The 23,444-nt window shown below is 40.5% G+C and overlaps 1 pseudogene; it reads right to left on the bottom strand.

The window, feature by feature from the left end:
• Positions 1 to 1,063: 1,063 nt before the first annotated feature.
• Positions 1,064 to 23,444, bottom strand: part of LOC113981461 — a 33,047-nt pseudogene continuing 10,666 nt past the window's right edge.

Genomic DNA, 23,444 nt, shown 5'->3' with positions numbered 1-23,444 from the left:
AGAAACACAAAAAGAGACTGAAGATTTTAAATTTCGCTTTCAAGATAGTATTTTACAGGACATACAAAAATACTCTAGAAAAACAATTTACAGGGTCATTTACAAAAACACCACATTAGAAAGACATTACAAGAGACAAAGAGCATAATACTTGTTCCATAGGATCAGAGTTTCTCCCCACCCCTCAAACTTCAAAAACCCCAATGCACTTAACTGGGTAAGCAGTGTTATCAGCTTACAGAACCAGACTTAAGGCTACTAGAGGTTTTCATGTAAGCATTTAGACCAGCTTCCAGGGTTTGTCTGAAATCACTTTCTGCATTGCCACTGGCTTTCCACCTTGCAGGTGGGCACGAGTGTCACAACAGCCTCAGCTGTTGCAATGTCTCAGCGCATCTTCAGCTCTGTGTTCAGGGTTTGGCTTTACTACCCAGTGACAAGAAAAAGCCTCTCAAGTCTCATCTTGGAGCAGTCTTAGATTAAAAAAAAAATTAATCAGATAGCACAAGACATGCCTATCATCTCCATACCTTGGTAGAATCCTCTGCTGCATTTCCTTCAACACTTAAATTATTTGTGGGCCTCCATGGGAGGCAATATCTGTGCAGTGCGTGGCTGTGCTAGATAGAGGAAGGCTGCGAACCCAGGAAGCTGAGCACCATCGTGACAGAGGCACAGGAGTGTAGGTGCCAAATGGGAAAATGAGATAAGAACAATACACGCACATGAATTAGGAAAGCACAAGGGAATACAGGCACGTTCAAACACATTTGAAAACAGAACGTGGTTGCAGCAACTAGTTGACCCTGCTGACATTCTGAATCCAAGTCACAGGACAGATTGGGTTTTTTTGGCTGTTTCAAAAGTTGGTGGCAGTTAAGACTTTTTAAAAGTTAATAAAGGCAACTGTTACAAGCATATGCAAAGAGCAGTTCAAAAGGAAACAATCATCTAACAACAGTATAAAACCATGACTTTAACTGGTTACAGTAACTTTTCACACTTTGTTAGTAACTACAACACACATTTAGAACATGGACCATCAAGAAGGAATTATTCCTCTTCACCTGGAGATACACCAGTTACCCATTAAGGGTTTGATGGATCTTTTAATAATATGAATGCTATTTATTGAAACAGGAGATGAAGAATCTGGTAGTTCTTTACTGGAAAGCCTCTATAACACATAAAAATATGCCACAGGAAAAAAAAAGGGAATTTTAAATTAATCAATGAATTTTAAATTCATTAATTCAGAAGTAGCAGCAGATAAACCCTTTCCTAGCTGAATATAACATTCTTTATGTACCAAAATAATATGGCCCAAACCCATTTTTCAGAGATTTTTTTTTCCACCACACCACTTGTTTAATTAGCACTAGATACAGAAGAAGAGCATTTTCCCACCTGCACAATTCTTTTCTTGTATCAACAGACAACTCATGATGGGAGTTGAAATTAGTTGCAAGTTGCTCAACAGCATAATAGAGGAAGCTGCCATTTTTCTCAAATCCATGGATCAGAGAAACTGTCTCTACTGTCCGGATTACTTCCAGTCTTACAACCCTCAATTTCACAACATTTTACATGATACAGAACAGTTAAAGTCACCTATAGACTTCAAAGCTTCCAAGTCTCATCACAGAGATACAAGTACTGATAACAGTACAAAAAAACCCCAAATCAGGACACAAACTGTCAGTGTTTGAGGGCATGGAAACATGTTTTTTCAAGTTCAACAACTTGGAAGCTTTGGCTTCACTTCTGTGAGTAAACCTGGAAGGTCACTGTTCAGATATTTAATTTGTTGGAAGCATGACCTTACCAACTACTTCAAACCACCAAGTTTACAGGGATTAATAAATCTTTGTACATAGAATGGAAATGCTAGTTCTGCTTTACCTAGGAATACAAAAGCTCAATACATACCTGTGATCTTGATGTGATCACTGGAATCTGCATGGATTTTCCATCAAGGACACCCTAAAACAAGCCAGAAGGGATTTGTTAGGCAGTGTTGCCAACTTCATGATGGAGAGGCAGCAAGTTCTGGCAGCTGGGATACTTTAAATCATTCATGCATTGACAACCTCCACCTCCTGGGGTGGGTTTAGTCATTGTGAGACCATAAAAGCACACAAACAGTGCTTCAGGTATTTCAACCTTTACCAAGAAGATCTCATCTTGATTTGAGGGTGTGCCCTCAAGAGTTTATGCTTCAGTAGCAAGCTACACAAATAGCAAAGCTCTTTATCTTCCCTTGGAGAGGCCAAATGCTTTAGTCTTTATAGTAGTTTTGCATCAGGGAATCGATTGGTTTTAAAAAGAAAATAAAATATTTCAAGCACAGCAAGAAGCTAGATACTACCACATCATCTAGCAGTAACCTTTAAAAGATAGGGCAGTCAGGTGCAATATTTGGGAAGTGAAGACTTAAATAAGCCAAACCAAAAAGCCTATTTTTGTTTCCATCAGTACATGTGCAAATTATTTATGTGAGGTACTCTAGGCACTAGACTACTCAGCTTTTCAGTTAGTCCACTGAGTGAAATCACTTTAAAATTACATTTTTTGCAGCTCTCCTCCTCCCATCTTGAGGATATCCTCTTTCTGTGAAATCTGAATCCCAGACGTTTAGCTGGAAGAACAAAATACACAGACTCAAAATAATTGCTGTGCTAAAATTACCTTCATATCGGAGTAGTGCCTCTAGTCAACACATTAAATGTCACAGCAGCAATTCTTAAAAGAACATTTATACAAGTCCACCATTACCCCTCTGGAATCTCAAGCCTTTCAAAAAGTGTTAACTACCCAAACCTTGAAATCTGTACTTGCAAAATTCAATACCAGATAACAGTTCTGGAAGTTGATTCTTTACAAGTGTCAAAATGGAGGGGGTTTCTTTCTACTTGTCTTAGTCTGAAGAGACTAGAATGTTTGCTAAAGAGGATGAGTTATGAGATAGACCAAACTTCTCTCTCTCAGCAATTGTAAATTCGAAATTAAGGGGCTTTAATCGAGGAAGTGTGGAAAAACAGAAGAAATAACAACCCTTTATTAAAAGATATATGTATATTGGCAAGAACAGTCATCATGGCTAGGCTTCGCGAACGAAGATTTAGGAAGGGCTCTACCCACGTTTCTTGCAAGCGCGTTGGTGGCTAAAAAGGCCAATACGAGAAAGGCAAGTCCGGTTGCAAAAGATACAGCAGAAAGACTCCTTAGATGGTATATTCTGCAAGGCTCGATTCTTTCTGCGTTGTCTTTTCTCCTCAAGAGTGATCCTGCGTGCTTTCTCAAAAGCATCAGCAGCGTTATAAATGGTGTGTCTCCAGGCCTCTCGATTAGAGGCCAGAGTAGACCAGTTATGGTGATCAATATGCCCGAGGCTGAGTTGTTGCTTCAGGGAGTCCTTGTATCTTTTCTTCGGGGCTCCTCGCTTGCGGCAGCCACTGGCAAGTTCACCATAAAGCAGGATCTTAGGGAGGCGGTGGTCCTTCATCCTGGAGACGTGCCCTGCCCATCGCAGTTGCGTTCTCAGTAGCATGGCCTCAATACTTGTGATTGCTGCCTGTTCAAGAACAGATGTGTTGGTCACATAATCTGACCAGTGGATGTTCAGGATTGTACGGAGGCAACGTTGATGGAAGCGTTCTAGAAGACGCAGGTGGTGGCGGTAGATGACCCATGATTCGGAACCATATAAAAGGGTAGACAGCACAATGGCTCTGTAAACACTGATCTTGGTGCTTTTCTTCAGGTGTTTATTACGCCAGACTCTTTTATGGAGTTTTCCAAAAGCACTATATGCCTTCGCTAACCTATTGTCTATCTCCCCGTCAATCTTACCATCTGAGGAGATGAGGCTGCCTAAGTAATTAAACTGTTGGACTGATTTGAGTTCTGATTGGCCGATGGTGATGTGGGGGTGATGGAGGACTTCCTGAGGTGCAGGTTGATGGAGAACTTCCGTCTTCTTTAAGCTGACTTCCAGCCCAAAGAACTCAGCAGCATCTGCAAAGCAGGATGTTAAACGCTGCAGAGCTGCTTCTGTGTGGGCGACAAGGGCAGCGTCATCAGCATATAGTAGCTCCCGGACAAGATGGTTTAGGGTCTTAGTGTGGGCCTTCAGACGCCTTAAGTTGAATAGGCTTCCATCAGTACGATATCGAATGTAGATACCGTCCTGATCATCGAGGTCTGCCGTGGCCCTTTGGAGCATCATGCTGAAAAAGACGGTGAATAAGGTAGGAGTGAGAACGCAGCCTTGTTTCACACCATTCTTTATTAGAAAGGGCTCAGAAAGTGTGTTGCCATATCTGACTTGGCCGTGCTGATCCTCATGAAGTGAGATGATCATTTGAAGGAACTTGGGGGGACAACCTAAACGTTCCAAAATCTGCCACAGACCTTTTCTGCTCACAGTATCGAAAGCCTTGGTGAGGTCAACAAAGGTTACATAGAGACCTTTGTTCTGTTCCCTACACTTCTCTTGCAGTTGTCTGAGAACAAATATCATGTCTGTGGTGCTCCTGTTGGCTCTGAAGCCACACTGACTTTCAGGTAGAATTTCTTCTGCTATAGCGGGTATTAGTCTGTTCAGGAGTATTCTTGCTAAGATTTTGCCAGCAATAGAGAGCAGAGTAATACCACGGTAATTTGAGCAGTCAGTAACAGAACATAAAAACAACTAGACAATAGTCCTGTACCCAGAAGTTCCCTTCAAACAAAAGAAAAAGTCTGAATACTTCTCTGTCTTTTAGCGCAGTTCTAATCGCGGTTGGCAGGGGGTGCTGTTGGGTCGCTGGAGGTGTAGGGCCTGCAGTTCTCTGTGTTCACCTGCAGGGGGCGTTGTTGGGCTCTGGCGGTCACCACACGAGGAGGGGGTCTATGGGGGTGGTCTCGGGTCGCGGGAGAAGCCGAAAAGGAAAACAGAGACCCTTCCCCCAATGGGAGAAAGGCAGAGTGAAAGCAGTCCACCCCCAACGGGACTCACTGTTGTTCTGAGATGACGGTTTTCCAAGGCTCTCCCCTTCTCTCCCAACAAGCACAGACCTCTCCGATGAAAACCCAGTAGGTCCCGGCTGGAGTCACGAGGCAGTGGCAGCGCAAAGCCGGTGGTCAGGCCTCACCAGGACGAAAAGAAAACCAGAAAGACTGGCTCCCAGGCTTTTCCTCCAGAAATGCCCGGACACAGTCCCTGTCTCCGTTGGGGCGAGAGAACTCTGCAGTCTCACCTGTCCTCTCTCCGGAGTGCCCGCAACCACCCAGCCTCTGAATGGGCCATTAGCCAGGAATTCGGCCAGATCTTTTGTAAAACTAATTGACTCCCTTCTGTTTTCCTTCAGTGGGGGGGCAGGGGGAAGAAAAATTCTCCTGGATTTTCTAACCTATAACACTACTTATTTGCCTGTGCCTCAAATCAGAGGTCAAGACACAAGAACAGCTATTTAAGGAGATTTACATACAGCAATAAACCAAATCAAGCATTAATCTAAAGGTTCCACAAAACCAAGATTTAACAAGCAACTCCACACTCATTTCAGCATTAGAATGACCTACTGAGTTGGCTGCTGATTTCTAAAGCAGCAAAACTATAAATAGGCATTCAAAAAGCATCTGCCAGAACCAGATTAGCTCATACTTTTACAGTTATAAGATTCATAACTTCATTTGGAGATAAATTTTTTCTGTACTAAGAATTGCTTCCAGATGAGACAGTTCATTCAGCAATTGGTCACTGCAGTGATAGATAAGTACAGTAGTATTTAGAGACCTTGGCACCAGATGAGAAACAGTCATTAAGTGCTAGATCCTGAAAAAATGTTGTTTAATAGCTATACATTATATTCAAGACAATTTCTCACATGTACATCCTGGTAAAACTATAATTATGCTTAAATTTCAATTCCCAAATCCACTGGGGATGTATAAATGCATTTATTTTCAGTTAATTTATTCTACATCAGTAATTAATGCTACTTCAAATCCTTGGCCTAGCCCCCCTTCCTTGCCTTTTCTCCATCTATGGCTCTTTGGGGGCATTCTCCCAGTGTACGTAGACGAGATACTTTAGAGGTTGGTGAATAATGTTGTTTCGGTGAAGCACTCTTAGGATCCGTGATTAGAGTCCCACTTAATTTATGGTGTCCTTGGACAAAACACGTTCTGAGCTGAGAAACTGTGTTATATCCTGGAATGGTGCAATCAATTGGAGGTCCCAATGTTCTTAGTGCAACTGAAGCCTCCATTTCTGCAGGAGACACCTGGCTTTTAGAGTTTGGCCATGAAATAAAAGACTGCATTCCACATACCACTTCAAATACATACTTGGGTCAGTCACAGCAATGCGGAGTCCCTTAGATGTTGATGGCTCAGCTACACTGTTGGCACCACTACAACTCTGACATGCAACATTTCTATAAAAGTCAAACACTAGAGTTACAAAATGTTAGTTTGTGAAATACTATATATCTCATTTCCAGAACGTTCATGTTTGCACAGACCTTCTTAGCTTGTTATCACAACTCTATTAAACAACACAAAGTCATAGGCCATGTAGGACAAAATCATCATTCTGCTGAACTTCAGACCACAGATTTAAACTGAAGCATTTTCTGCAGTGTTTTCCCAGGTTAGTCTACCCAGCACACTGTGCTTCAAACTAAGGATTGTATCTGCTCTACCCAGATGTGCAACACAAGTTTTTGCTTATTTTTCTTTTTTCATGTGACTCCTACAGAACCAAACTGTCTGAACACAGCAGGCATCACACATTCGGTAGGACTGGGCAATTACTCTCAGGATTACATATTCCTCTTGTGCTGAAGTAGTTTATGGATAAACAGACTTCCTGGGAAGTCTCCCCAGACACTTTTACTGCCCAAGTTCTCATACCACTCCACTAAGTCAGCAGCAGCTCTAGTGTTTCTGTGACCAAGATCAGTGTTTCATTAATCCACTTGGCACTAACTGTACTTTTTGGTAGAAAGAACAGTTACTTCCACATAAAATACTCCAGCTTCAAGTTATACACTAACCTATGAAGATTTATATTCAAGACTAAATTTCCCTGGTGTCAAGTTCTTCATTCCTATGTGCTCGTGTACATTAAAATTATTTTTTTCCAGGATTTCTTTAACCTGTCTCCAACCATGTGCCCAAAGGAGATTCCAGCTTTGTTCCTCAGAGCCCTCCACATGTTTACAATTCACATAGATTCAAACAAGAAACCCTAGGCTTCATTTACATTGTGAGTCAGTTAAAAGCAGCTTCTCCACAGTTCTAAGGTGACGGCACTAACCTTTCTGTCTCTGCTGTAGAGGTGTTCAATTTGGATATCTTATTTAACAAAGAGGAATTAGATGGTGCTCTGGAGTCTCTGTCTTTGGAACTGTCTGAACAGCTTTCCCCTAAAGACGACCTTTAGCACTGAAGTCCACTATTGCCTTGACCAATATCTGACACTCTTTGCCGAAATGACAGGCCAAAAATAAATCAAGTCTTTAAGTAATTATTAAAGCAAAAGAAAAAAATAATTACCAGAAGAGCCAAATTTTTATTATACCTTCTTTCTTTTCTGTAAGGTTTCTGCTGGCAAAAAATAATGCAGTTGCTTTCTCTTCACATAAGTTGCCTCAATGTTCATACCTTCCTTCAGGATGTTGAAGGCACTGGCCTGCCTGTAAACTGACATCAAATACAGAATTTTAGCTTACTGGGGATGTTGGAATTAGGTACTTGTCAAAGTTACACATGGTTTCTTTAGGAACATGTCTGTCCAGCCCAAATGAAGAGCAAGGAGTTCCCAGCCTAAGTGAACACAAAATGCTACCCAAGCACTCCCAGGCAGTCTCAAGAAGATGAATGTGACCTATGATGCCCATTCCACATCCCCTACAGACCAGATACAGAACGGCTATTTAAGTTCAAATATGCATTTATGTGCTCAGTTACAGCTGTGGATTGCTAATCATGCAGCTCACATCTCAGCTGATTTCAGCCTGAAGGGGAGAATACTCCTTAACCATTAGATTTCTGGTTGAGAAAAGACCTAGAGGACTTTCTGAATCACCCCAATTGTGTATTAAGGAGAGACCAGGCACTTCACTCAATATTCAGGCTAATTTTTGATTTGGCATTTACAGTGGTGATTGTGGGTTTTTTTCCATAACAGTTTTGTAGCATCATACAATTTCTCAGCAGTTCAGATGTCAAAATTCTGTTCAAGTAAACAAGACTGGATTTTAGGGACATCTGATTTAGCAGATTCACTACAACTTAAACAGATTTTTCTGAACAGCCTTTTATGAACTGGAAAATGCTGTAGTAGCACAACAGTTATTACAGAATTAAGTCACATTTAGATAAGCTTATCTAACTGGACTATCATGAGTGTAACTGGAAAGTCATCTTACTAACAAAGAGTGGGAATCAAAGTCAGGACATGCAACAAAAAGGCTTAAAATTCTTTCTACAGGAGATCTAAAAGAAAACAAAAGCACAAACATGGACATACACACCAATATGGATAGTTCCTTCAAAATAAATTCAAAATTTTTTGATGTGAAAGGGAAATAAAGGTCTCTGAGCAAAAGCACTCCAGTGAGCCTTATATCCTTGAGCCCATCAACTTGAAATTAATCTTTGCCCTCTAAAAGTATTCTCTCAGAGTCAAGGCACATGGTAACAGCTTTCTAGCACATAACTACTGGTCACCCCCACATTTACTAAAGGATTTCACACCTCTCAAGGAATGCCTTTTCTGTTCAATTCTTTCTGGATTCAAACCTTACATCCAACACATACTAAAGGTTGTCCTTCACTAAACTAAGAGCACACAGCTATACTAACCATGTTTGTGCAGAGAAATAAAGGATTTAACATTAGTTCTGGTCTCTTAGAAGTACCTAAATCTTACTAACATAATTTACACTTGCCACAATGTTGAAATGTGGTGCCACTGGATGTAATGTGCAAGTAGAGATAACAGTGTAAGTCTGAGGAAGTCACCCCACCTGGCCTTGAAACTCAGACAAGAGTTTTGATGCATTTTTCTGTGCTTTTCTCATACCCCGAGCATGAGCTAAGGAAGAGGTTGGGTTTTACTGCATTTACTCGTTGTCTGAGCAAGACAACACACAGCTCATGCTGGTACTATGGATAAACTCCAACAAACATTTAAAGGATTTCAGTGTTTGGAACTTTGTTTAAACACATTTGTAACTTCAGAAGAATAGCCCAATTCTCTTATTCTTAGACCTGAGCCTAAGCAAACATGCACTTCTGAAAGGTACAAGAGCAGCCAGCTTGGGAAGAATTAAACAGGTTGTGGGAAAGACCTATACTTTCAACTTCTCACCCCAAACTCCTTTATTCTAGCATTATCTTACAACACTTGTAGTAATTTATTTCTGTATCTACCAAAAACAGTAATAGAATAGGAACACGAAAATTCACATGCGAGACAGCAGTGACTTTCACACTTCTGGGATCATATAATCCACAAATTGTTGTCTTGGAAAAATACCATCAACAGGCATTAACAACTCATCTTAGAGCTTGAAACAGTGAATTTACACTTTCAAAGTTCAGCAGCTGACTCCTGGTTTTCAACACATGTAGCTACCCTTAGGAAATGGACATCTCCTGGCTTCACATCTGACTGTTCCCTTCAGGAAAAGCAGTTCCTTTGGGAGTGTTTACACTATGATCAACAGAATTGGTATTTTACATATGGTACATGGTGTATGACTAACACACACTTCTGTTTCAAGATGGACTTTGACAAAGTGTCAACACATTATGTTTTTAAAGCTAATCTATATGTTGCTCTCTATAGGAATATTTAATGCCAGGAGGAAGCACAATTCACTTTGTGAAGCAATTTCCACTAGAAAATAAAGAAATAAACCCATGTCTAGAGCAAAACAGAGGCTTACCTGTGTCTGTGAACGACTGTATCACGTGTTAAATCAACATTAGTCTTTTCTGCACTTTCCACTTTCTTAAATAGAAGTCCAAGAAACCACATTGACACAAATCCATTCCTAAAAAGACAGATTCACAAACCTGATGTAGGCACAGGTGCCAGTTATTTGGATTCTAGTACACTCTAGTTGTATGCAGCAGTTAAAGATTAGAGCCAGACCATACTGAAGTTCTCAGAGTTCGTTCTCCCTTCTTTAAAAAGATCTTACGTGCTCAGGACCCTGTTAGTGAACAAACTACAGAACACACTGAACATCTCTCACCCATGAGCTGAGGTGAACGAATATAAATAAATAAGTTACAATACATTGGTCAAACTGTATTTCAGAAGAGCAAAGTAACAAAACTCACTGTTTACAGAGATTTTCATTGCCAGGGAAAGACTGTGGTTGTACATGTGCAAGAGCTATAAATTCATTCTTTTCCAAGTTTCCAACCAGCACACGAATTTTAGACTCAACAAGGCCAATCCTGATAAGAACAAGAGATATTTATTCATTTTTAACTGTGTCCAGCACATCACTTAGATGCCTTTTTGTATTACAATGTTAACCTATCAATAAGCTGAGCAGATACTAGATCTGTATATCTTTATATGAGATGTTTCCAGTGACATTCAAGCTTTTGTTTCCAAAGACAAAGATAAGTAAGTTTAACATGTACTCTTAACAGTTCAGATACAACACTTCCACCCCTAATCTATGATGAAAATAACAAGGAGCAGAGCCCAGCACCTCTGGCTGCATTTTCAAGTGCAGCAAAACCCCTTTTCACCTCAAGGATCAAGGAGAAGAGTGGTTTAGAAAAGGCTCAAGCACAACTCTGCAATTACACCCAAGTAAATATGCAATTCTTCCTGCAGATTGATCAGTGAAAATGGAAAACCAGAATTATTTTAATAAACAAATGATCTAGTCAACAGTCTTCCCCAACAGAATCTTCCCCAAGAAATCAACCATGGCCATGAGGGCTTTAATTTCAATAAAGTACTGGCATTTTATCCTTTTACCTAAAACTCTAACTTTGAAAGCAGTCAGAAATCTGCCTGTTATTCAAAAGTATCTTATGTTGATGAATAACAGAGATGTGCTATCCCCAAATCCATACAAGAGTTGGTGAACTAAACTTGTTCTTATAGCAAACTGAAGCAAGTTTATCTTCTGATTTTTAGTTTTCCCAGATGCAAAACTGAAAAATTTGCCTCCATTTTTGTCACTGCAAAACCATCAGCTCTTATCAGAGACAGAATTTCCCTTGTCTTTACTGAAACAATAAGCTTTGTTCACTTGAGAACATTTCACATTAAGAATTATTTGGCCCTCTGCCCATATACCTTGTTGTACATAGCTGTGACTGACACCAAGCTGTAGTTGACAGGATTTTTTAAGTGATATATTAGAAAGCTCAGATAAAAGGTGTTACTTAGAGCTATTTTTAAACATCTTTATAGATGGCACAAGAATTATTTGATTTAAAGCACAAGTCAAGCTTTTAAGTAAAACTAAGGTGCCCTCAGAACGGGGATCTGTTACAGAGAGCTGTTTTGCAAGCAAGCAAAGTACTAATTTCTTGACAAAGAAACCCCTTGAAAAGTTAATAACACACATTACAGTGCCTTAATTACTCACATTTCCCCTTATTTCAAGATTTACAGTCAGCACATTCACAGAAGTTATTATTGGCATATCTCCCTTCACTGAAGAAAAGTAGGTCTGGAATAGGCTGACAACATACCAGTGCAATCTAGTCCTTAACTAAACACTACATTAAGTAAACTATTTATGCAACCAAGTCTAAGACTCTAGAACAGTGGTCTTCAAAGTGGGGGGTGGAAGTGTATTCCATGCCTAGTTGCATAATTAAATACTTCATTTGTTAATACAATTAACAAAAATAAAGTGCAACATTGAATTGAGTTTCAATTATGAATTGGACCCACGCCTAAAGCCAGACTTACCAGTTTAAGTGATGCTCCTCTGTAAAGGCACTAGCAGTGAGCACAATATAATGTCTAGAAGAAAAGGAAAATAAACACACTAGCTCAGGGTTTTATTCCACATTCTAAATATTAGGTGGGGTTTTTTGTAGTAAAAGCAGTGACAGTGGCATAAGACAGTTTTTCCTATCTTTCCTATGCTTATCCTTACCAAAATTTGTATGACTACCTCCAGTTTCTTTAAAAGAAAGAAAAAAAGAAAATCAAAACCAAACCAACCAAACAAAAAAAACCAAACCCCAAACTGAAACACATCAATACAATCTTCTATTTAGACCCCAAGTTAAAACTCATTATGCTAACCAGTAAGTTACTTCAGGTTCAGACAACAGATTTCATACATACTTGTACTTCTGAAAGAAGTTCAGTGGTTCAAAGAGCTTTGACCAGTCTGATTTTCCTTTGAGAATCTCATCTGTAACTTCAAGACCTACAATTAAGGTTGAAAACCTTATTACCATTTTGTTTTTAAGACTATAAACTTCACAAGATTGACAGTAATTGACAGATCAAAAAGCAGGAATTCCCTTGACACAATGCAGATCTACTACAACAGTTCATCATCAAACTGGTCTCATTGCCTGCAAACAGGTGGACTTCCCAGAGACCTTATCCTAACTAAAACACCTCACTGAGCAAAACTAGTTCAGATAATGTGGTTTCAAATAGCAGGAATTATACTGCTTAACCAGATAATAAGCATGGAAAGCACTTTACCACGTTGGAACTCCTCTACCATCACTGCTCATGTTGATGCAGACACATTGTACGTAGAGTTCTGCTGTGGATAGGCTGGTGTGATGATGGGCATCACATGGTACCGGTCTGATGGGTTCATCTATGATGTTACAACTTTGTTTAGCATCAGTTCAGGTCAGGAGAAAGTTTAAAGGCTTCTGAATTCAATGTTCACATACCCTAGGGTCCCATACTGGTAAATTAAGAAAGCTCTCTTCAAGTTGTTTCAGCAATACCGGCTTTGGCCAATCCCTATGTAAGAAAAGCCAGCGTTTAACTGTCCATTTCAAACTCTTCCATTGGATGTTGTCAGTGGAAATCTTTAAATAGAACTACATCTAGATACGTTACTTCTTTATGCAAATTAAAATAAACAATAGCTCTTACCACTTTGAAAAAATCAAGAAGAACTTGTTAACAAGAGTAGAGGCCAAAGTATTTGGGTAGAGCTGACATATCCTCGCTACCAGCATTGCCCAGGAAACTCCACCAAGAAATCCCATTATGTTGGAGTAAACACCACGTCCTAGAAGGGATACCATAGTTAGTCTGTAGTCTTATAGCACCAACTTCACAACCCTAGTATACTTCAGCCCCAAAGTCATTTATTTTTGCAGTGCAGTGAGGCCAAAACTGCTGGTCCTTACAGTGATGAGAAAAAGAATCATTATCACACTGCTTCTCAAAATACTGCTACTCTAAAATTTGTTTATGCTGCTACAGCTACTGCTTCACTCCAACCTCCCTTTAAGAAAAAAGTTCTGCTATTCTTCTGGTACTTGCTCTAGCCACATGCACAAAATGGTATTTTCTTAATCCTTTTGTACTTAATTTGGGATTTTTATCATTTGTAATCAGGTCCCTGATAAGCAATGCAGCACCCTGTCTTGTAAGCATTAAAAAACATATGGAATCTACCACACGGACAGACTCTGAATCTAAACTAAAAGAGGTTTCATTTTAACAACTGTCATTTAAACAGCAACCCAAAGCGAGGTACATCCAATAATAAGCATGAGATGCCTCTGAAAAGTTTAAAGACCACAAACAATCCCGTTACTCAAGTTTTGCCCACAGTTTAATTGCACAGAGTGTGAGGTGGAAGTTCTCTAGATTTGGCACCAAACGTAGTATTTCATCAGTAACCCTGCTGCTTGCAAGACAAAAGTTGAAGTACAGAAGTTCCCAGTAACAAGTACAAGTCAGTTTTATACTGATCAATAGTTTGTTCAAGTGTATGAACACAAGTTTGGATTAATTATTTTGTATTTCCTTAAAAAATTATAGATTAAGCACAACATTCAGTATCACTTCAGGTAACTGGTGCCCTCAACAGCTTTTTCATAGTTTAAACACCAACTAACAATTTTTAATAAGGCTTTTGTACAGGATGTTTTGGCCATAAACTAAAAGACAAGAAGTTTCACCTCACCCTTTCCATGGAGGGTGGCAGAGCACTGAAACAGCTGCCCAGGGTGGTCATGGAGTCTCCCTCTCTGGAGACATTCCAAATCCACCTGGACACGTTCCTGTGTCACCTGCTCCAGGTGACCCTGCCTTGGCAGGGGGGTTGGACAAGATGATCCCAGAGGTCCCTTCTGAATCCGAAAAATCGGGTATAAAGAACTGCACAGAAAGCTTTGATCTTTTGAGCAGCAAAGGTATTTATTAGCAGTGCTGGGAGCAAGTCAACTATTGCTGGAAAAACTTGCTCAAAGGCTTCACACAAAATCAGCAGTTTTTATACAATTTTCAAATGTGATTAAATGCATATTCAAGTGATTACAACACCTATTCATACATATTGATAACAGGCGGAGTATAGGTGGAGCTCAGGCGGAGCTTGGGGCGGCGCTTCTCTTGGCCCCCAATTTTGGGGGGGAGATCCGATCTTCATCCCATGGGGAGGGGGCTTATTCTCATCTTCCTCAGTTTGACCCTTCTTCCTTTCCATTGTTCTTGACCCGCTCGCTCAAGCTTGGAGAAAGCCCTGGCTCCCGGTCTATTTCTCCTATTCAAATGTCTACTTTATCTTACTTATTGCCTCTAGGCCTATTACATGTACCTCTAACATTCTGTTAAGCTTTGGTCCAGTAGGTAGAACAGAACAAGCACAGATCATTTTGGATGTAAGTAACTTGTTAGCAGGTCCAAGTTTCTTAGTTAACTCTTTGGGCCTACCCTCCTGTTTCAGTCCCCCCTTTTACTTATAACTTACGAATTCCTTTGTCAAGTTCCAATGGGTTTTGATAGGTATGCATCACTGCCCACACTATCTGCATCTTTTTAAGTGCGGTACTTACTTTGTACCATAGCCAAATATTGAAGATTATCAGCAGAATCATGATGGCTATGACAACTATCACTGGATGTATTAAGTAGTGAAACACTTGCGATGCTGTAGGGGAGTATCCCATAAAGATGTCCCACCAGTGGTGTTCTCCCACCTTTTCCACTTTGGTTGAAACAGTTTTTATGTTTTCTGTGTCATGTTCCACTTGCCAGAGCATTCGTCGAGTTGTTCTGTTCACTTCCTGGACCAGTTTTTCTATGTCAGAATGTCTAAGCATTGCTTTGAAAAGACTAATGTTCATTCCTATCTGTAATTTTGGCACATCATGATAAATCCTATAATCAGCTTCAATCAGTTGTCTAGTAGTCACTGGAACAATATAATCAAAGTCACATCCTGTGATTCGAGTAAAATTACATATGCAAAAATTGGTACCATTCGCAACTTCATGACAAGCATCTATGGTAAAATTAGCACAAAAGGTCCTAACACATGCACACCCATTTCCTACGTAATAGACTTGTGATTGGACTTTAGCATGGGGAAGCATCTCAAAGGTACACACACTATTCTCAGTATCTAAGCATAAATCTTCATTTTCTACTACAGCATTTTCACAGATATATCCTAATTGTCCCCTAGGAGTACAAGCCTCGGTACTGACTGTCACTTTTTCTTGGTGTGATCATAACTTGCCCAAACATTATGGTCAATGGGTCTGACAATTACGTTTTGGGGTATGGCTCCTAATGTATTGTAAGTGAAATTCACTAACTGCCACCATGCTTGATAATTTTTCTATTCCCACAGGTCGGGGGAGTTGTCGAGGTGGTGGTGGTGGCTTTAGTCAATGGTGTGACAGGAGGTTTAGTAGTTGGGATACTTGATGAAGCCTTTATTATAAATCTCCTGACTATATATACCTTTTTAGTCGTCCACTGACATATCCCAGAAACTGTTTTATTTAGAGTGAAGGTGTGCCAACATTCATCAGAATTGCATTCATATTTACTGAGTACATTTCCGAAGTTATACGGGTAGGTGAGTCTTATTTGCAGATTATCCCGTATGGAAATGTTAGTTTTGGGTGACCACTCAATCAATGAGGGTGGTTTATACATTTTACATCCAATTCGAGTTTGGTCTCCAACTTTTCCTATTAGTACACTTGCAATGTATGGGTAACCAGGACGTTCCCAATTATCCAGCACTCTTGTTCCTTGGAGGATTATGACAGATGGATTGTATTCATTCATTTCAGATGGAGTCGTACTGAGTATGTTTAGTACACCAATTTCTAAACCAGAACTCTCATTGTAGGCCTGTAACCATAATGGATTTTGGGCATGAGTTTGACCTAACACCAATGTACTTATCAGTCCAAAGATCAGCATTGAGGAGGCTTGATAGTAGGTGGTTCTTCTCCCGAGGTCCATGCTTCTTCCGGAACCCTCTTGACTCGAGAGTAGTGGATCCACGTGGGTTTCTCTTTCACCTGGATCGCTGTGAAGGTGGTCATCAGCACCTGGTAGGGTCCATCCCATTTCTCCCGTAGTGGATCTCCTGAAAGATTCTTAACATATACCCGATCACCAGGGTTGAATGGATGTAACTTACAATCAGGTTGCTTAGGTTGGTGTTCTAACACCACTGTAGCATTTTTCTGCAATTGTTTTCCTACAGCCATAACATAATCATACACATACTGATTACCGATTTGATCTACAGCTTCACTATTCACAGTTTGCATCATGTAGGGTCTGCCAAATAGAATTTCAAGTGGGCTCAGTTTCTCTTTTGACCTTGGCTTGACCCTTAGCCTAATTAAAGCAATAGGTAAAACTTGGTACCAGTAAAGATTTGTTTCCTGACATATTTTAGTAATTTGTTGTTTAATGAGATGATTCATTTTTTCTACTTGCCCACTTGCTTGGGGTCTGTAGGGCGTATGCAATTGCCAATCAATTTTCAATGTTTTACTTATTGCTTGTACTACTTCTGCACAAAAGTGTGAACCTCTATCTGAAGAGATACTCTTAGGTACTCCAAATCGTGGTATAATCTCATTTAGCAAGACTTTAACCACTTCTCTTGACTTATTTGTTCTACATGGGAACGCCTCTGGCCAACCAGAAAATGAGTCAGTCAAAACTAGTAAATAACGGTACCCCCTTTTTCTTGGAAGTTCAGAGAAATCAGTCTGCCAAATCTCACCTGGAAAGCATCCTCTTTTTACTGCTCCTGGGTTAATTTTAAGTTTGGTATTTGGATTGTTTTTCAGGCAAAGTTCACATTGGGATGTGACTCGCTTTATTGTGGTAAACAAATTTGGTCCAGCTACCCTAGCTTTTAAGTGTTGATAGAGTGGATCCAAACCCCAGTGAGTTTTATCGTGTTCTGTTTTCACAAATTGCCATATTAATTTTTCTGGTAATATCAATTGACCTGTCTTCAATTGACCCCATCCATTGTCTAACAGCTTACCTCCATTTTTGTGTATCCACTGATAATCTGTTTCCTGATACTCTACCTGTTGATTTGTGTCCAATCCTTCTGGTACTAAAGCTGTTACCGATTGTTCAGTACCTCTTGCAGCTGCTAATTTGTCTTCTGCATCAGCTTTCCTGTTTCCTATTTCTGGAACGGTGTTGCCTTTCAGGTGTCCCCTGCAATGCATTATACCACCTGTAGTGGGAGTTGGACGGCTTCTAACAATCGCAGGATCTCCTCTGCATGTTTAACAGCTTTTCCTTGACTGGTCAATAGTCCTCTTTCCTTCCAGATCGCTCCGTGGGCATGTACAACAGCAAAGGCATATTTAGAGTCAGTCCAGATGTTGATTCGCTTTCCCTTTGCCAGTTCAAGAGCTCGGGTAAGAGCTATCAGTTCTGCTTTCTGGGCTGAAGTTCCTACAGGTAAAGGGTTGGATTCAATTACCTGTTCTGTTGTGGTCACTGCGCAGCCAGCCATCCTTGTACCTTGTTTCACGAAACTGCTGCCATCCGAGAACCAGTCGTCTGCATACTGAAGTGGTTCTTCTTTGAGGTCTGGGCGAATGGAGTACACTGCTTCAATGGTCTCCAAGCAGTCGTGTACAACAGGTTCCGCTGAGGTTTTTCCTTCTAGGAATGAAGCTGGGTTGACAATGTTAGTCACCTGAATGGTTACATCATCAGATTCAGCTAGGATTGCCTGGTATTTCAGGAACCGGGAAGGTGACAGCCAATGGTTCCCTTTTTGTTCTAGCACTGCAGATACAGTATGGGATACCAACACAGTCATTTTCTGTCCCATAGTAAGCTTTCTGGCTTCTTCTATGTTTACAACCACTGCTGCGACTGCCCTTAGACAGGTAGGTCATCCTTTGCTTACCTCATCCAGTTGCTTGGAGAAGTAGGCCACTGCTCTTTTGTGTGGCCCCAGTTGTTGAGCCAGGACCCCTAAAGCCATTCCTTGACGCTCGTGCGAGAACAGCCAGAAGGGCTTCGTCACATCAGGTAAACCCAACGCCGGAGCCCTCATGAGTTCTCACTTCAGTCTTTTGAAGGCTTTGTCTGCCTCAGGGGTCCAAGTTATGTGATCTTTATTCACTCTTAGCAGATCATACAGAGGCTTTGCAATTATCCCATACTGATATATCCACAAGCGGCACCAACCTGTCATTCCTAGGAAGGTTCGGAGGCTTCTCACCGTTTCTGGTCTGGGTGTCTGGCAGATGGTTTCTTTCCTCGCTTCCCCAGGGATCGTTGTCCTCCTGATACTTCATATCCCAGGTACACGACTTTCTCCTGGACCAGCTGAGCTTTCTGTTGAGAGACTCGATAACCACTTAAACCCAAAAAGTTTAAGAGAGATATTGTCCATTGAATGCAGTCCTCTTTTGTTTCTGTTGCTATTAGGAGATCATCTACATATTGCAGAAGAACGCCCTCTTCCGGTGGCTGTTGCCATAGTTCTAGCTCTCTGGCTAATTCGTTACCAAAAATTGTGGGACTGTTTTTAAAGCCTTGAGGCAAGACCGTCCATGTAATTTGCATTTTTCTCCCTCTGTTAACAGACTCCCATTCAAAGGTAAAAATCTTTTGGCTCTCCTGTGCTAGGGGTAGACAGAAAAAGGCATCTTTTAAATCCAACACTGTAAACCAGATCAAATTGTCTCTTAATTTAGTCAGAAGTGTATAAGGATTTGCTACAACAGGATGTATAGTTTTGGTTATTTTATTTACTGCTCTTAAATCTTGTACTAACCTGTAGGTCCCATTTGGTTTCTTCACTGGAAGGATTGGAGTGTTAAAGTCTGATTCACACTCTATCAACAGCCCTAATTTCAGAAAGTTTTCAATTATTGGTTCAATCCCTTTTTTATCTTCTAGCCTCAGTGGATATTGTTTCTTAGCCACTGGTTTAGCTCCTGGTTGTAATTCTATTTGAATAGGGGTTGCCCATTTTGACTTACCTGGAGTGTCAGTGGCCCACACCAGGGGATATACCTGATTTGTAATTTGGTCAATATTCTGATTGTTTGGTTTTGGTTCTATGCAGCTCACAGCCAAACTCAGAGCTGCCAATAATTGTTCCTCCTTTACTTTGAATTCAATTTTACCTTGTTTAAATTCTATTACAGCTCCCAGATTTTCTAATAGATCTCTGCCCAATAAAGGTTTGGGTGAACTTGGCAAATACAAAAACTGATGCAATCCCATTTGTTTCCCAATTTTAAACTTTAGGGGTTTTAAAAAGCTTTTTCTGATTGGCCAGTGGCACCAACAACCTGTACATAATTATCAGTTTTAGGTATCAATTCCTGATTTAAAACAGAAAATGTTGCTCCAGTGTCGATCAAAAAATCCAGTTTTTCTTCTTCTTCCCCTAGCCGAATTGTAACCAGCGGGTCTGCCAGGGAAAAACCAGCCGGTCCCCGTCAGTCACTATCTTGGTGGGCTATGACAGACCCCCCCGAATTCCTGTTTGCTCGAGTAGGACACTCCCTCTTCCAGTGTCCCTCCTGCTTACAATAAGCACACTGATTTTGACCTATCTCTGTTTGCTTGAAGGGTAAACCTCCCCTTCCCTGTGTTGCCTGTCCATGGTCATGCCCCCTGTAATACTGTCCTGCTGTTACCGGGTTCCGTGTTAAAACTGCAATCATCGCCCTTGTAAGCCTTTTATCTTCCCTCTTTACCCTGTTGTTATACACTTTCCAGGCTTCATTCATTAATACCTCTAAATCTTTATTAGCAGGGTGGTCTATTTTCTGCAATCTTTTTCTGATGTCAGGATTACATTGTCCCATTAATAGCCCCACCAAATGTAGTTTACCTTCTTCTGATGATGGATCTAAGGTAGTATATTTTCTCATAGCAGCCCTCAGTCTATCCAAGAACTCTGTGGGGGTTTCATTTCGTCCCTGCCTTACATCATACAAGGCTGCCCAGTTCACTGCTTTAGGGATAGCATTTTGTAATCCCACCTTAATCAGATCTCTATATTTCATCAGCATTCTATAATGCTCTAGGTTGTTTGGATCCCAATTAGGTTGTTGCAATGGAAAAATCTGAGCTACATCCCCTGTTAAAACTCCCGTGGCAATCTGACTTACTACTTCTCGTCTAACTGTTTTTATTACAAGTTCCTTTTCAGTTTCTGTCAACTCTGATAACATCAAATCAATATCAGTCCAGTCTATTTCTTGATTCTTTGCAATTAATTCAAATCTCTTAGCCACTTTCTCAGGATTTTCCCTAAAGCACTTAGCTTCCTCTCTCCAGCTGTTCAAATCACTAGCCGAAAAGGGTACTTTCACTTTTGCCTGCGTCCCATTTCTGCTCTCTGCGGAGGAACAACATAAGCTGCAAAATAGTGTTATAGTTTACACTTCCCTGTGGGGGTCATTTTCACCATCATCTAAAATATACAAAGGCCACTAATTCTGGCAATATTTCAAAAAAGTCTTTTTACTCAGATTGCCCCCAGGGGTTCCTCCCAAATCCTTCCAATGGCTCAATATACATCCTACAGGAGTTTTGGAATTTATCTCCTTACTTGCACTGGTTCCCATTATGAAGATAGGGGATTGAATCACAGCTATTAGACTCCAAACAATATTCAACTGTCAGACCTTAATATTGCTTTTCAACAAAGATTTCCTAAAATCACCAGTTTCTAAAAATCACCAATTCTGTAACCGCTTGCAAAAATCCACAAGATGTCACCGTTACAAATACACCTGGCTTCTACAACAAGCCTATGTATCCACAAACCACCAGATGCACACTTAATAACAAATCTGCATACTCAAAACACAAAATTCAAACCAGATGTTAAGACCCTGAGCATATTGAAAGAAACACTGGCCTATGAATCCTACAACAATAATATCGGATGCACCTAGTTTCCTCCAGAGTTTGGTTATTTCCACATCTAACACAATACAAATTTAAAGTTCAACCTAACCTTATCTCTTGGGAAGATCTGGGTCCTAAAATATACTTAAAACAGTTATTACATAAAGCACGCACATATAATGAACAATTGCAAAATGGACAGATCTTAATTCTAGGTTTTAAGCTATGTGGTGTATTCACAGTCAATTTTTCAGACCCTCTCCCCACACAAGTTTAACAAGATGTTTCTATGGTAGGTTTAGGGTGGACAGACACTTCAGGAGTTCGGTATTGCCTCCAACACAAAGCAAGAAAACACAAAATTAGCAAAGCAATATAACATGAACACACTGCTATGACAAGCGCTATTTTTCAAGAGTACATAATAGACGGCTTAAAACACAGACTAAAGAGCAATCAAAGGAAACTTAGGTGCTTTGTTCTTTTCTCGATATAAACACTATTAGGTCAAATACAGACAAAACCAGAACATACCAGACCAGAGGGGATATTTCCCCAGGAAGAACGTCCTCTCCCGTGTCCTGTGACAGACGGTGTCCCATCTTTTGATTTACGGGTGTCCAGAACCAGAATAACCAGAATCCAGAATAAACAAAACCAAAAACCAAATATAAATACCTTTTATTAATAGGCAGTGTTCTTGTCCAGCCCCCACAAGAAGCCACGGAATAAGGGAGCCCCTTCGGGTAAAAAGACTTACCTGAGGGCGCCCAAGGGGGTTCCGTCCTCCGAGGGATTCCGCAACCGGGTGGAGAAGGTGTGCTTCTGCAGGTCGCCAAATGAATCCAAAAAATCAGGTATAAAGAACTGCCCAGAAAGCTTTGATCTTTTGAGCAGCAAAGATATTTATTAGCAGTGCTGGGAGCAAGTCAACTATTGCTGGAAAAACTTGCTCAAAGGCTTCACACAAAATCAGCAGTTTTTATACAATTTTCAAATGTGATTAAATGCATATTCAAGTGATTACAACACCTATTCATACATATTGATAACAGGCGGAGTATAGGTGGAGCTCAGGCGGAGCTTGGGGCGGCGCTTCTCTTGGCCCCCAATTTTGGGGGGGAGATCCTATCTTCATCCCATGGGGAGGGGGCTTATTCTCATCTTCCTCAGTTTGACCCTTCTTCCTTTCCATTGTTCTTGACCCGCTCGCTCAAGCTTGGAGAAAGCCCTGGCTCCCGGCCTATTTCTCCTATTCAAATGTCTACTTTATCTTACTTATTGCCTCTAGGCCTATTACATGTACCTCTAACATTCTGTTAAGCTTTGGTCCAGTAGGTAGAACAGAACAAGCACAGATCATTTTGGATGTAAGTAACTTGTTAGCAGGTCCAAGTTTCTTAGTTAACTCTTTGGGCCTACCCTCCTGTTTCACTTCCAACCATAACTATTCTGTGATTATGTAATTCCAAAAAGCTAGGTTTCTTTTGACAGTCAGGAACCATTAAACCAAATGGTGTTAAGGAGTGAGCAAGTCAGACTTCAGGTATTTTAATTTTTTTGTTTTTAATGAACTACCACACATTCTTTATCAAGTGGCCTACCTAGTCATGTGAGTTTCTGTGTAAAATGGAACACTGCACACAAACCAATCAAAAAATTCAAGTCTATCTGAACACACAACTCCTTGAAACATCTAAATTGAAGCCCACTCATTGCCACCTCAGAACTCAAGTACAAAGGACATCAGTTCTACAACCTGTACAGAAACGTGGGTTGTGTAATGTGCATTCTGTGCCAATTCTAGGCCAATTTCAGTAACACTTTCTTTTTAAAGGTGTGTAAAACACTTACCATTTAAGCTCCTTAAGCATCTTATATCCAGGCTCCTCAGGCACGAGTCGTCTCTGAGATCGAGATCATCAGACACAATTGGCATGGACAGTTTCGCAAACACAAGATCAATCTTAAAGAGAGAAAGGTTCCAACCAGGAGTTTACAATGCAGAACTGTTTGCAAACAGTACACTAGTGAGGGACACTTTTGACTCTTAGTCAACTCTAAAAAGAGTGGTTAACAT

The sequence above is a fragment of the Neopelma chrysocephalum genome, unplaced genomic scaffold, assembly GCF_003984885.1.
Source record: "Neopelma chrysocephalum unplaced genomic scaffold, ASM398488v2 Primary Assembly neopelma1_96561, whole genome shotgun sequence".
In the NCBI taxonomy this organism is placed as follows: domain Eukaryota; kingdom Metazoa; phylum Chordata; class Aves; order Passeriformes; family Pipridae; genus Neopelma; species Neopelma chrysocephalum.
This window is presented reverse-complemented; position numbering and strand designations above follow the sequence as displayed.